The following is a 12,918-nucleotide window of genomic DNA, read 5'->3' on the forward strand; positions in this document are numbered from 1 at the left end:
ATTTGTAATATGTTTTGTTTATCGTACTGTAATATCTAAGACGTCCACTACATTTCATCTCTCCGGGAACTAATACAAATCTCCCACTTAATTTATGTATATTAAGACCGGCTTATATATGAAAATAAATTGTATGTACTACGAATTCAATCAAATACATTAATCAAATACAACAAACCCATAGAAAAAAATGACAATTGTGGCAACATTAGTTCTCATACCGGGAATCGAACCCGGGTCTCCTGGAGTGAAAACCGATTATCCCAGCCACTGGACCATACGGGACAAAATTGTACATGTGTCGTTTTATAATTAAAAAAACATTGATATATCTCACAATTTTTATTGGTTCGTTTGTCTAGGTGTTACTCACGTTATGATTTGCTTAGCTATCATAACCACCTAAACATTAATGCCATATTTTAAAACGTAATAACAGTTATTATGGGTTATCCATAAAAGATAGGTATATGCTGTCGCGGACTTTTGTGTCATCAACAACCCATTAATGTCCCACTGCTGGGCACGGGTCTCCTCTCAAAATGAGAAGGATTAGGTCATAGTTCACCGCGCTGGCCAAGTGCGTATTGGTAGACTTCACATACCTTTGAGATTTTTTTTTTTTACTTTTGAACTTTTGCGTAATACCTTTTATGTTCAAAAATATTTCAATAGATACTTTATTATCTATATGTATAAAAAAATTACGTTTTCTCTCCAAAATAAAGGATTTTTTAATAAGTAAACAAGTTATTTGCCGAATAATTAAATTACCTATATTGTGTATGAATTAACTAAAAATATCAATTAAGTCGAAAAACATCAAAATATATAATAATAATCTCCGGGTGCTTCATGTAGAGAATTTTATGAAATAAATGTCAAAAAACTAGAATTGCAAGTACATTTATTTTGGAATAATAATATAGGAATGTAGTAGTTAAATATTATTTCGCAAATTGTAGCGCCATCTGTCAATCTATCAACCGATCAGACGCTTCCCGGGGACTTAGCCCTGGTTGCATTGGTCCCGCGCGCCTGTACTCATGACAGTACTCCGTGTTAACCTCCTTGGACCGGTCGAGGTTGCTCTCGAGGTCGTCCTCGAACTGCGGCTGCATGGTCAGCAGCTGCACGTGCGACGCGAGCGCGGTGGCCTGCAGCTGCTGCCAGCTGTACTGCAGGTTGTCATCCTGCTCCATGTCTTGCTTGCTCACGGGCAGCTCGTACCGCGTTGTTACGTTGAAGGCTTCCTGCAAGGCGAGGAGACACTTTACATTATATTATATAGAAGGTAATAGAAGCCCTTGTGGCTCAAACCTGCCACACCACCACACTATTTCTACCTAATAATGGGAGTGTTAAGCACTAGAAATCTTAACTTATTAATAATTTGTTACTAAGTATTTTTAGAGATTTAACTTACAAAACACAATGAATATGAAAAATTATAGGTACACATTACCTACCGCATATACAAATAGCAATATTTTAATGCAATAATCTAAAGATATAATTAGTTGTACACAAATACATCTCTAGAAGATGTTTTATTTATGTATTTTTTTATATTTACCTCAATTCTGTTACGTAATAAATATGTAAATAAAAATGATATTAGAAATTGAACGTTGTGATCTGCGGTGAATAACAAATTACAGTGTAATGCGAATTTGCAAGTTTGCATTTATGTTAAAATCATGAATACGTTACGAAAATAGTTTAGTATTCAAATTTGAAACCTGCAGTGGTTTGGCTAATAGTCTGTTATGTAAAAGTTAGGCATAACTTAAGATGTAAGTAATATAACTGTGAATGTAGGTACCTGTTTACTAGATTTATTTTGTAGCTGAAACAACTTTTCGATGCAATTGCAAGGTTTTCATTAGGTATAGGTTGTAACTCGCTTAACAAACGGAACGTAAAAACATTAAAGATATGTTTGATTTTTTCTAACTAAACTGACTAAAACTAAAACTATTTTCCTTCCCCATTCGCCATATTTCGATGATTTACGAAAAAGTGCTGAAAGTTTATTAATGTTAGGTAAAGGTGTAACAAACACTACAATTCGAGGAGCACCACCGCCACACCTGTTCCTAGCGTGAAGTTCTTGCGTTCCGCGGAAACTTTTGGATGCGACTATGTAAGTGGCTTCAGATAGAGTTTTTGAAAGTCTTAGAACTCTTTGTGGTTTGACTCCGGCGGCACCCCCGCCACACCTATTTCTGCCTAATAACAGCTGTGTTAAGCACTGCTGTGTTCTGGATTAAAGGGTGTGGTATGAGAGACATACTTTTCCGAGGAGTTCCAGCTTAGTCCTGAGGTGTAGCAGCGCATCTGTGTCAAACCTTAGGTAGGAATATCTAATCCTATCTGGGGTTGACTACAGATGTCCATGGGTGGCAGTAGCCACTTACCATCAGGTGGACTGCATGCTCGTCTGCTACTGCTATATTATAAAAAAAAAGTCGACATGTTATTCTCATGCACTTATAAGGTGTATACATCAATCCATCCTCACAAACTTTACCATTAATAGTATTTAGGACAGGATAGAGTTAGTAGCATAGCATATTGGCTGAAGGGGTGCAGTTTCAAAAAGTCCATATATCCGATTAATCTGAATTTTCGTATTTTGCCTTCTTATTAGAAATGTGCTAAGCAATCTATACACAAAATTTTATTTCCAAGGTCAAATTTAAATACTTTATTTTACGATAAGAAATAAGACAGCGGCAAATACACAATTTGACGACAGAAATATTGTTTTATTTTTCGGATGTGATACGAGTATGTTTTTATATTACCTACATACGATTGGTTAGGTTGTTGAAACTGGTTAATGTCACTTAATTATTTATTAAGTATTTATAATATTATTTATTAAATAATTTAATTTAATTTAACAAATTGTTTGTTTGTTCTTTTTACACACAATTTGACATAAAACGTAATATTTTATTTATAGTACATTATAATACATTATAAAAAGAGAAAAGTCAAAAAACAGCAAAAAATACAACCTGCATCATCAATGCCTCCAGAGAGAATCGAACTCCCGACCCATGGTTTGTAAGACCATTGCTCTATCCCCTGAGCTATGGAGGCTGTTGCTTTAAATTTCGAAAAATCCTATAGCGTGTGATCATTAGCTACAGCGCATGCGCGGTACTGTGCAGGGTAGCCCTTAGGACATTTTTTCTATTACACGAGTATTTGTATCAGATTATAAAATGAGAAAAACATTGTATCACGTTATAAAAAGATAAAAGTGAAAAACCATCTCTTCTATGTGAAAAACACATAAAAACGGAAAACAAAATCAAAATCATACAGGATAAATGCCTCCAGAGAGAATCGAACTCCCGACCCATGGCTTGTTAGACCATTGCTCTATCCTCTGAGCTATAGAGGCTGTTGATTTAAATCTCGATTATTTAATTGTTTTGACGTTTTCCATTTTTTTAATATTAACATTTACTTTCATTTTCTCCCAGCCAGCGACCCTGGAAAGGACCATTGTATGTGAGGAGGAGTAGTTTTTGTATATCTTATAATATGAGTGTAAGCTTAACCCACATAATAAAAGCAAATAATATATCCTAAAGTATTAATAATTAGTAAAAAAACGAAAGAGTTTTTTAATAGTCTATTAGTATTTTTTGAATTCCACAATAAATACATGCAATGCCCTCTAATGGCCAAAGGACTGACTTACATGACGAGCTTTGAGTGTAAACTTCTCTGCTCTTCTAGTGATGCATTTAGTAAAGGAAATTCCCGCTAGATGTCTTTTGTTTTTCATCTAGCATATACTTGACAATTACAAAAAATGCATTTGTATGGAGAAATGTATAGAATTGTATCAATTAGCTTCACAAATTTCACTTTGTTATAATTGTGTACTATTAAGAATAAAAAAAGTTTCATTTATAAAAAAACAAGTTTGAATACATTTCCTATTTATTTTTAACTTTTGTGTGTATTATGAGTGAAATATTACTAGTTTTCGTATCCCTTATAAAATTATTGTAAGCGTAAACAACTTAGGTGGATGTTTGTCCAACAATAAAGACTACATACGATTATACATAATGTCCTGAGCTTTAATTCCATAGAAATAGACGTGAGCTTAGTAATTTTAATTAGATAATAATTACAAATATAAAATATACATATAAATATATAAAAAAAGCAACGTCGGCTTCGAGACAATAACAACTTCATATGACGTGCGCCACCGCGGTGGGATTCGAACCCACAATCTCCAGTACCAACAACTGGGCCGTTCCCATTGGGCTACGCGGCAATGTCTGTGAACGTTGAAATTCTGACGACATTCACAGTTTTCACAAGTACGCATGCGCCAACAGACAAGTGATACGTACCTTCTGCTTTCAAGAATCACATTTTATCATATAAACAAGCAAACGAGGACTTTGACTTTGACGTTTTTTTTTTTCGTAGTGAGCTTTTTGAACCTTTGTGGATAGACTCCGTCAGCACCGCCGCAACGCCTATTTCCGGCTAATAACAGCTGCGGTGTTCTGTTTCGAAGGGTGAGGTAAGGGAGACATACTTTTCCGGGCGTTCTTCTTTCAGAGGCTTTGTCCTGAGGGGTAGCAGCACATCAGTGGCCGACGTTAGGTAGGAATATCTAATCCTATCTGGGGTTGATTACAGATGTCCATGGGCGGCAGTAGTCACTTACCATCAGGTGGACTGCATGCTCGTCTGTTCCTCCTATATTATAAAAAAGCTATTTGTTAGCCTGTTACGTCAAGTTTGTAGATTATATTCAACATTAATTATCGTCACACTTAAGTCAATTTAAATTACCTCCCGCATCTAAGCCTTACTCACTTTCTCTAGCGGTGAAGACCACATATAAATCCATTCGGTACGAATACAGAATAATAAGGTTCACGTTCCTCATTTTTCCCTTATCCTCATTCACGCTCGCCCCCTTAACAACGACAGAGAATAATGTTGTTAAGAAGGTATTTGCTATATTTTTATAAGATTAAAGTAAAAAAGTGTATGTGTGTCAGCTACGACGCACGATTGGAGTTTACTCCTTACGAACGATAATTATGATATATATCGAATAGAAAAAAAGGGTAAATGAACGCATCTGCTAAAATGATAAGAGAAACAAACATATATCTGTAATTATTCGGATTATTTATATTACTTCAATAATGCGTATTACATAAAGTATGTTACAAAATAATATAAATAATAATAATAATAATAATAATAATAATAAAACTGAATTATACAAACAACGATTAAATAAAAAAATTAAAACTTGCTTATCTGCTAGGAATAAAGTTAAAGCAGTTAATACTTATGCCGTTCCCATCTTGACTTATTCTTTTGGTATTGTTAAATGGTCCGAGACAGATTTGGAAGCTCTTAACACACTTACAAGAACAACAGCATACAAACATCACATTCATCACATACACTCCGCAGTTGAAAGATTTACGCTTGAAAGGAAACTAGGAGGTCGCGGATTTATCGATATTAACATTACATTACATTATAAACAAATAGAAAATCTTCGTACTTACTTTTTAACCAAAGCTAAAGATAGTTTATTACATAAAGCAATTACAGATATACCCACATCAGGAACACCACTACAGTTTAAAGATAAGAATTTTAAACCTGAAAATAAAATAGTAAAGCAGGAAGTTAAAATAGAAAATTGGAAAAAAAAATCATTACATAGCAAACACCCGCACAATATCGAACTAGAACATATCGATAGGGAAGCATCTAATTGTTGGTTAATGAAAGGAAACATTTTTGCAGAGACTGAAGGATTTATAATTGCCATTCAGGATCAAATAATTAAAACTAGAAATTATTCGAAACACATATTAAAAGATAGTAGTATAATAAATGACAAATGTAGATTATGCAATTTAACGAATGAAACAATAGATCACATAACGGGTGGATGTAAAGTATTAGCTGGTAAAGATTATATAAATAGACATAACAATGTTGCAAAACAAATACATCAGTATCTAGCACTTAAATATAAACTTATCAACGACAAAGTCCCATATTACAAATATTCACCAAAAAACGTTTTAGAAAACAATGCCGTAAAGTTATATTGGGACCGAGATATTATTACCGACAAGACAATTAACTGCAATAGACCGGATATTACATTAACACTTAAATTAACTAAAACAACTTATCTCATTGACATCTCCATCCCGAACACTGACTATGTGAAACAAAAACATTTCGACTAAATTCAAAAATACTTACCGCTAGCAGACGAAATAAAAGATATGTGGCACCAGAATATAGTTAGAATAGTTCCTATAATTTTATCATCTACTGGAATCATACCAAAAAACCTTCATACATCCATCCGAGAATTAGATTTACGAAAATCCATCTTCATAGAGTTACAAAAATCCACAGTCTTAGACACAGCATCTATTGTTCGGCGATTTTTAAATATGTCAACATTAATAAGCAATTAACAAATTAAAGTACTTAAATAAATTCGTCAGAGTAACAAGATACTTGGCTGTTGCCCGTACTTGGACTCTAAAATACCGGTGTAAAACCCGAGTAGAAAAAGATTCTTTCTTACATAATAATAATTGTGTTCAATTTATACATATCCAATTTTAGGATGATTGATTTCTTTCACTTTGAATTAGTTGTGGCAAAACTTCGTAATACGCAGGCGCGCAACACACACGTGCAAACATACGCACACATTCAACTCTCAGACTGGAGGTAGTGAACTATACAGTGAGACTACGAAGTATCGCGCAAAGAGGAGACCCCGAGAATGAGATACGCTGTGTAATGTATTCCATCTCATTCTTTTACACATTCAATCCTACACATATATATGTTTGTCTCTTTCTACGTTACGCCTCAACTTTTCGTGTTACACTTGATTTTACTCCTCATAAAATTTCCGTACCGGGCCTTATAACTCAAATCGTTTCTTAAGGAGTAAACTCCAATAAAGAATAAATTAGGTGGTCACTGCCGTCCATGGATATTTTTTACCAACTTCATAAAGAAAAGGTTCTGCCTGAACCGATCAGAAACTGATCACAGATAATGATATCAGCCACAGTCCTCGTCTGTGATGTCAGCCGCATACCCTTCCACTGTAACATAGAACTTCTTCATGATGGAATTAGATTAATTGACGAAACAATTATGCGAGTATTTATTTTGTAATTGTGAGTAAGCAATCCTGATGCGATTGTTTGATGCAATATCGCTCCTGCCATAGAAAAAAATCAAACCAAGGTCATCATATCATCCTGATGTTATGATTTGACGATACGAATTCCTTATGTTCAGTATTATAAAAATACCTCATTTAACATTTATTTCAAACCCTACTGCAGTTTCCTTTAAAATATGGAAAGTTTCTAAACTGGCAACTGGATTCACAGTCCCCTTCCCTGCTCACAGGGAGGGAGATTTCAACCCCACTTCGATTTTAAGCAGCGCACACTAAGTGATTGCATATTGTATTTCGGACGGTTCCGGATTTTGTTGGAATCCGGTATTATTTGATTAAAGAATAAGAGCGACATTTGATACTAGTATCGCTATCCAAAGAACATTTTATTTAACAATTGATTGATGAGATTTTTAGTTACTTTCTTTTCTGGCGCTTTGATATAAACTAGTGTGCCAGTGAACGAAATTCGACCATAATTATGGTTTATGTAATTTTTTCTACACGAAAAAAAATATTATTAGGGGCCTATTTACTAAGATTTAGACATATTATATGCTAGGCGACTATTATAGAAATCAGGGAAAGGACTGTATATCGCCCAAAAAAACAATAGCAAGTAATTAAATTAAAAAACCAAAAACCTGACTGCATTGAAAAGACCGACGTAGAATTATAAAAACCAAGCATGAGAAAAACATATGTCAACTCATGTAGACAATCTACTAGAGAGAAAGAGATGTCAAGAAAAGTGACGGCGTAAGCTCCCCAGACTACGGCGCGTTTTATTATTTTACCAAAATTAATACTAGTATTAATATATTGCTGAGTTTTTGTTACAAGGGTGTCTTGCTCTATTGTCAAGTGTACCGTTACAAGGAAAAATAATCCACGGAAGTATACGTTTCACGGGTAAAAGCGATTTTTCTATCCCAGGTTTTTAAGCAATATTTGGTCAAATTTCATATTAATTGGTTTCATACATAGTTGTTACAATTTTATATTCATTTATCACAAATAAATAAATACATATATTTCATAGATAGATGACAAGTTACCAAAATATATACGAGAATTAAATTATTTATTTACGCTAGGGCTTGACAAAATGGTGACGTCATATTATATCGATAATGTGTCGATAATATAATAAAGATCATTTCATGCATCACAAAAGTAGTATAAAAGTAAACTTTGTTGACGTATTGTAACTGAATTTACATATTCTGAATTTTAATGGTATTATAACTCGAATAATATTTGTATCACCTATATCTTTTCAAGGATACCAAGTCGATCAAGTGAGGTACGTGAAAAGTGGATAAGAATAATAAATCGACCAGAATGGACTCCTATTAAATCATCGGTAATATGTAACAAACATTTTGAGGAAAAATAGTTTATACCAAGGAAGTCGTCGTATTAATTTGTATATCATAATACTTGTTTTATAATATTAATAAATAATCATCTATGAAAATATGGTATTTTAGTAATTTGTGTAATAATTTGGATACGAAAGCTACGTTGCCACGGCAGGCTCATCAAATTAATACTGGATGTCAATCGATAAAAAGTATGAAGGTAACAACACTATTACGCACACATACACATATCAATTTTGGTAATGCGCTTAAGCTTACATTGTGTATCTTTGGCATCCTATATCTATATATATAAAAGAAAGTCGTGTTAGTTACTCCACTTATAACTCAAGAACGGCTGAACCGATTTGGCTGAAAATTGGGGGAGAGGTAGCTTAGAACCAGGAGACGGACATAGGATACTTTTTATCCCGTTCGACCGCGTTTCCTTGAAGTCATTCTATAACTCAAGAACGGTTGAACCGATTTAGCTGAAAATTGGTAAAGAGGTAGATTAGAACCAGGAAACGGACATAGGATACTTTTTATACCGTTCGACCGCGTTTCCGTGAAGTCATTTTATAACTCAAGAACGGCTGAACCAATTTGACTGAAAATTAATCGAGAGGTAGCTTAGAAGCAGGAAAAGGACATAGGATACTTTTTATCCCGTTCGACCGCGTTTTCGTGAAGCATTTTATAACTCAACAACGGCTGAACCAATTTGACTGAAAATTGGTGGAGAGGTAGCTTAGAACCAGGAGACGGACATAAGATACTTTTTATCCTGTTCGACCGCGTTTCCGTGAATAAATAAGAGTTGAAAGTTTGTATTAAAGTCCCCCAGTTTTGATGCAAATCTATATGAAAATTGGTATTTGATAGGATTTCGATAGAAAGTAATTAAATATCTATTTTACGATATTTGCAAAATCAACCCTTAAGTTGGTTAAGTAGGGGTTGGAATTTTATATTAAAATCCGTTAATTTGGAAGCAAAAACTGTAAAAATTTGCATTTGGCTTTAGAAGACACTTCGTTTAGAAATTGGCAGATTTTGAAGCAAAGTCTATGAAAATTGGAATTTAGCTTTTTGATTCAAAATAATAGAACACATTTTTCACCGTTTTTGGAAAATCAACCTTTAGGGTCGTTTAATCGGGTATGGAACTTTAATTTAATATCCGTTAATTTGGAGCACTAAGAAAATTATCATAAGACATAATGAAGCATCTGAGTCACTGTTTGTTTTTTTAGATCAACCCTTAAGACTGTTATAAATCGCCTTTCTATTTACACACCTGTTTCAGCATTTTTAGCTATTCAACAACCCGATTAGAGTACTATAAGTAAATAAACTTTCTTTAAAAAAAACCGTTATTGAAGTTATAGGTACTTCTTTTCGCGTGTTTGTAAAAAAAAATAACAAAAAATACAACCGACTTCTATGTCACTACAAAGTAAAAAGTAATTCGAACGAAATATATTGAGCGCCGACTTCAGAAATATGTACTAAACCAACATTTATTTGAATTATTTTTTACTATGTAGTGACATAGAAGTCGGTTGTATTTTTTGTTAAAATTTTTTTTACCCTTTTTAGTGATGACATAATAACATTTATATTAATACAATATAAAATTGTATAAACGTGATCATGAATTAAGGTACGGTCTGAATTTACATTGATTGGAACCGCCCGCTCGCAGGGCGCTACCGCGCCCTGCCCGCTTAGTTTTATATTGTCTTATGTGTTCCAACCTAACCTAACTAAATAGTCAATGATTTGCAATTTCATTAGAACCTCCTACACCAAATATCTTCAAACACGACTCAATTATTCCCATCGGTTGAGGAGTTACATATTTTGTCTCCGAGCCACATTATCAGACCCTTAAATAGTCAATGATGAACTGACTTTGTAATTTCATTAGAACCTACAATGAATGATAACACAATAAAAAAATAATTATTAAAATCGGTTCACTAACGGCGGAGTAATTCGTGTACATACATAAAAAAAAGATACCGGCCGAATTGATAACCACCTCCTTTTTGAAGTCGGTAAAAAAATAACAGAGTGCAGAGAGGTAGAGTGAATTTTATTTAATTGTATTTTTTATTTTCCTGTTCTCCTGTGGCCATTTCCTAATATTTACCAGTAGTTTATGGACATAATACATAAATTACACGAGTGAAACCACGAGGTACAGATAGTCACTCATAATTAGGTGGTACGAAGTTCACCGGGTCATCTAGTCTATGATAAAAACGGTGAAATAAGCGTTCATTATTTTTATCCAGAAAGCCAAATTAAAAGTTTCATAGTAGGCATCTGCTTCAAAATCAAAAGATGTTCAAACAATATTTCAACCCCTACAAAAGAGTATCTATTTGTGAGCTAAGCACCTTCGCTTAATTTGCATCCATGTCGGTTGTAGGGTGTGGTTGTGTTAATGTTTTTTCATAATAAAATATAATAAGGTCAATGTGTCATTTTCCTTAATGTCAATGTGTCATTGTATAGGAAAATATTGATTACATAGTTTGTGAATTGTATGTGTACCTATGTGTTTGTGTCAAGTCCGTGGTAGTGTGTGAAATGTTTTTTTTTTTCATTGATTGCCTTAAGTACTTTCTATGCGTCGTTTAAAATAACATATTAGCATTCTGTAGCATTACCATGAGTTGGCATAGAAACGCCACTATAGAAATGGTAAATAGAAAACTATTGTCATTTTGCTAGTGAATAACATAATTACTATCGTTACGGTATTTCTTGACAACGTCTGTCAAATTAATGACTCATGGGACCGAATTTGTATGGCAATAGATCATAATGACATTCGCTAGCGATTTGATTTCGATAGGTTTTTTACGTATCGAGTTACGTCACTACGGATTTTAGTTTTACGAGTAACCACCAGAGGCGCTGTACAATTTTTCATACATTTATTTTACGCAGTCGCTAGCGAGTAATACTTTTGTAAACTCATGGTAGTCCTACAGCACTTCGCCGGTATATAAACTATAACTGTGGCAAGTTTCATACTAGTCCGTCCGCGTAATTTTCGTAAAAACGCGTACAATGTTTTTGGTTCACGTATTTATATATACATAATCCATTATGTAAAGTGATAAGTGTCGTTTACCGAAATAACTTAGTTTTTGATTGATATTATACTAATATTGTTAAAAAACTAATGTAAATTGTGTAATACACATCTGGAATATTTCGTGTGCTCTGTATCGTAGTCTGTGTATAATACCTACTACTCGTATTTTCCGGTCGCCGTACCGGTACGGTTTGGCATAGACCGGAATGGATACGTCACGTTTGTGTCCAGCCTTACAAACGAAAGGGAGAAAAGGGTTGGTATTATATTACGCATTATGCCTACATTTCTGTTTTATTAACATCTAAAATGTGTTGTTTGATTTCAAATAATGGACACCTTGACCAGTCCACAAATTTTAATATGTTTACTTTATCAACTGCATAATTAGCGGCATATGTTTTGAAATTCGTTAAATCAATATATTCTTTTATTTTATTTATTTTTAATTTGTAAGGTTTCCTACAGGGGAAAATGAAATAATCCCATCATTATAAAAATAAAAATGTTAACGTATATTTATAGATATATACCTACAATAAGTATAACGCTTAAACATACAGAACGATCAATATACATACCTAAAATATTTTGTTTCCTATTATTTTATTGTTAAATATACTTTTTTACACTTCAAAGGGCTATAGAACAACACTCCGGTAGAACAAAATAATTTCAAAAGATAAAACAATCATTTTTTCGCCCGATCCTGAAACGCGCTACCAAAATTTTTTACATTGGCGGTATAAATACAACTTCCCTCGCTGTACTGGCGGAGGTCCGTCGCTTCGATGGAAGCCAGTCTCGCCCCGCTGGTCTAAGGGGGCGCACATTCAGATGCAGCGCTTGTTCGTTGAAGCACTAATCTCATGAAACCAGTCTCGTCTCGCTGGTCTAAAGAGACGACCCGTACCTTAACCCCCAAACTTACATTGAAGCGGTCTTGACCTCTTTTGTCATTTTTAATTATAATTTTATTTTATTTCCTCATCATATGATTTTTATCTTAGTATAATAAATATATTCAATGCCCTCTGGTGCTTTGGCTAATAATAATAAATAAATTAATATTATAAATTAAATCTTTCATCTTCGCAAATTTTACTTTGTTAAAATGTTATACTATTGTAAATAAAAAATATTACAATCATAAATTTAAATAACCACTAGCATTTACAATAGAGAAATCATTT

The 12,918-nt window shown here is 33.6% G+C and overlaps 2 non-coding genes across 2 annotated transcripts; both read right to left on the reverse strand.

The window, feature by feature from the left end:
• Positions 1-3,038: 3,038 nt before the first annotated feature.
• TRNAV-UAC (transfer RNA valine (anticodon UAC)) lies at positions 3,039-3,111 on the reverse strand. Its single transcript has one exon. It is a non-coding gene; the product is annotated as a tRNA-Val (tRNA).
• A 234-nt stretch (positions 3,112-3,345) lies between these two features.
• TRNAV-AAC (transfer RNA valine (anticodon AAC)) lies at positions 3,346-3,418 on the reverse strand. The gene has a single exon. It is a non-coding gene; the product is annotated as a tRNA-Val (tRNA).
• Positions 3,419-12,918: the final 9,500 nt, after the last annotated feature.

Source organism: Epargyreus clarus, unplaced genomic scaffold, assembly GCF_041222505.1.
Source record: "Epargyreus clarus isolate Ecla_fem2 unplaced genomic scaffold, WU_Ecla_fem_2.2 ptg000007l, whole genome shotgun sequence".
Lineage (NCBI taxonomy): Eukaryota > Metazoa > Arthropoda > Insecta > Lepidoptera > Hesperiidae > Epargyreus > Epargyreus clarus.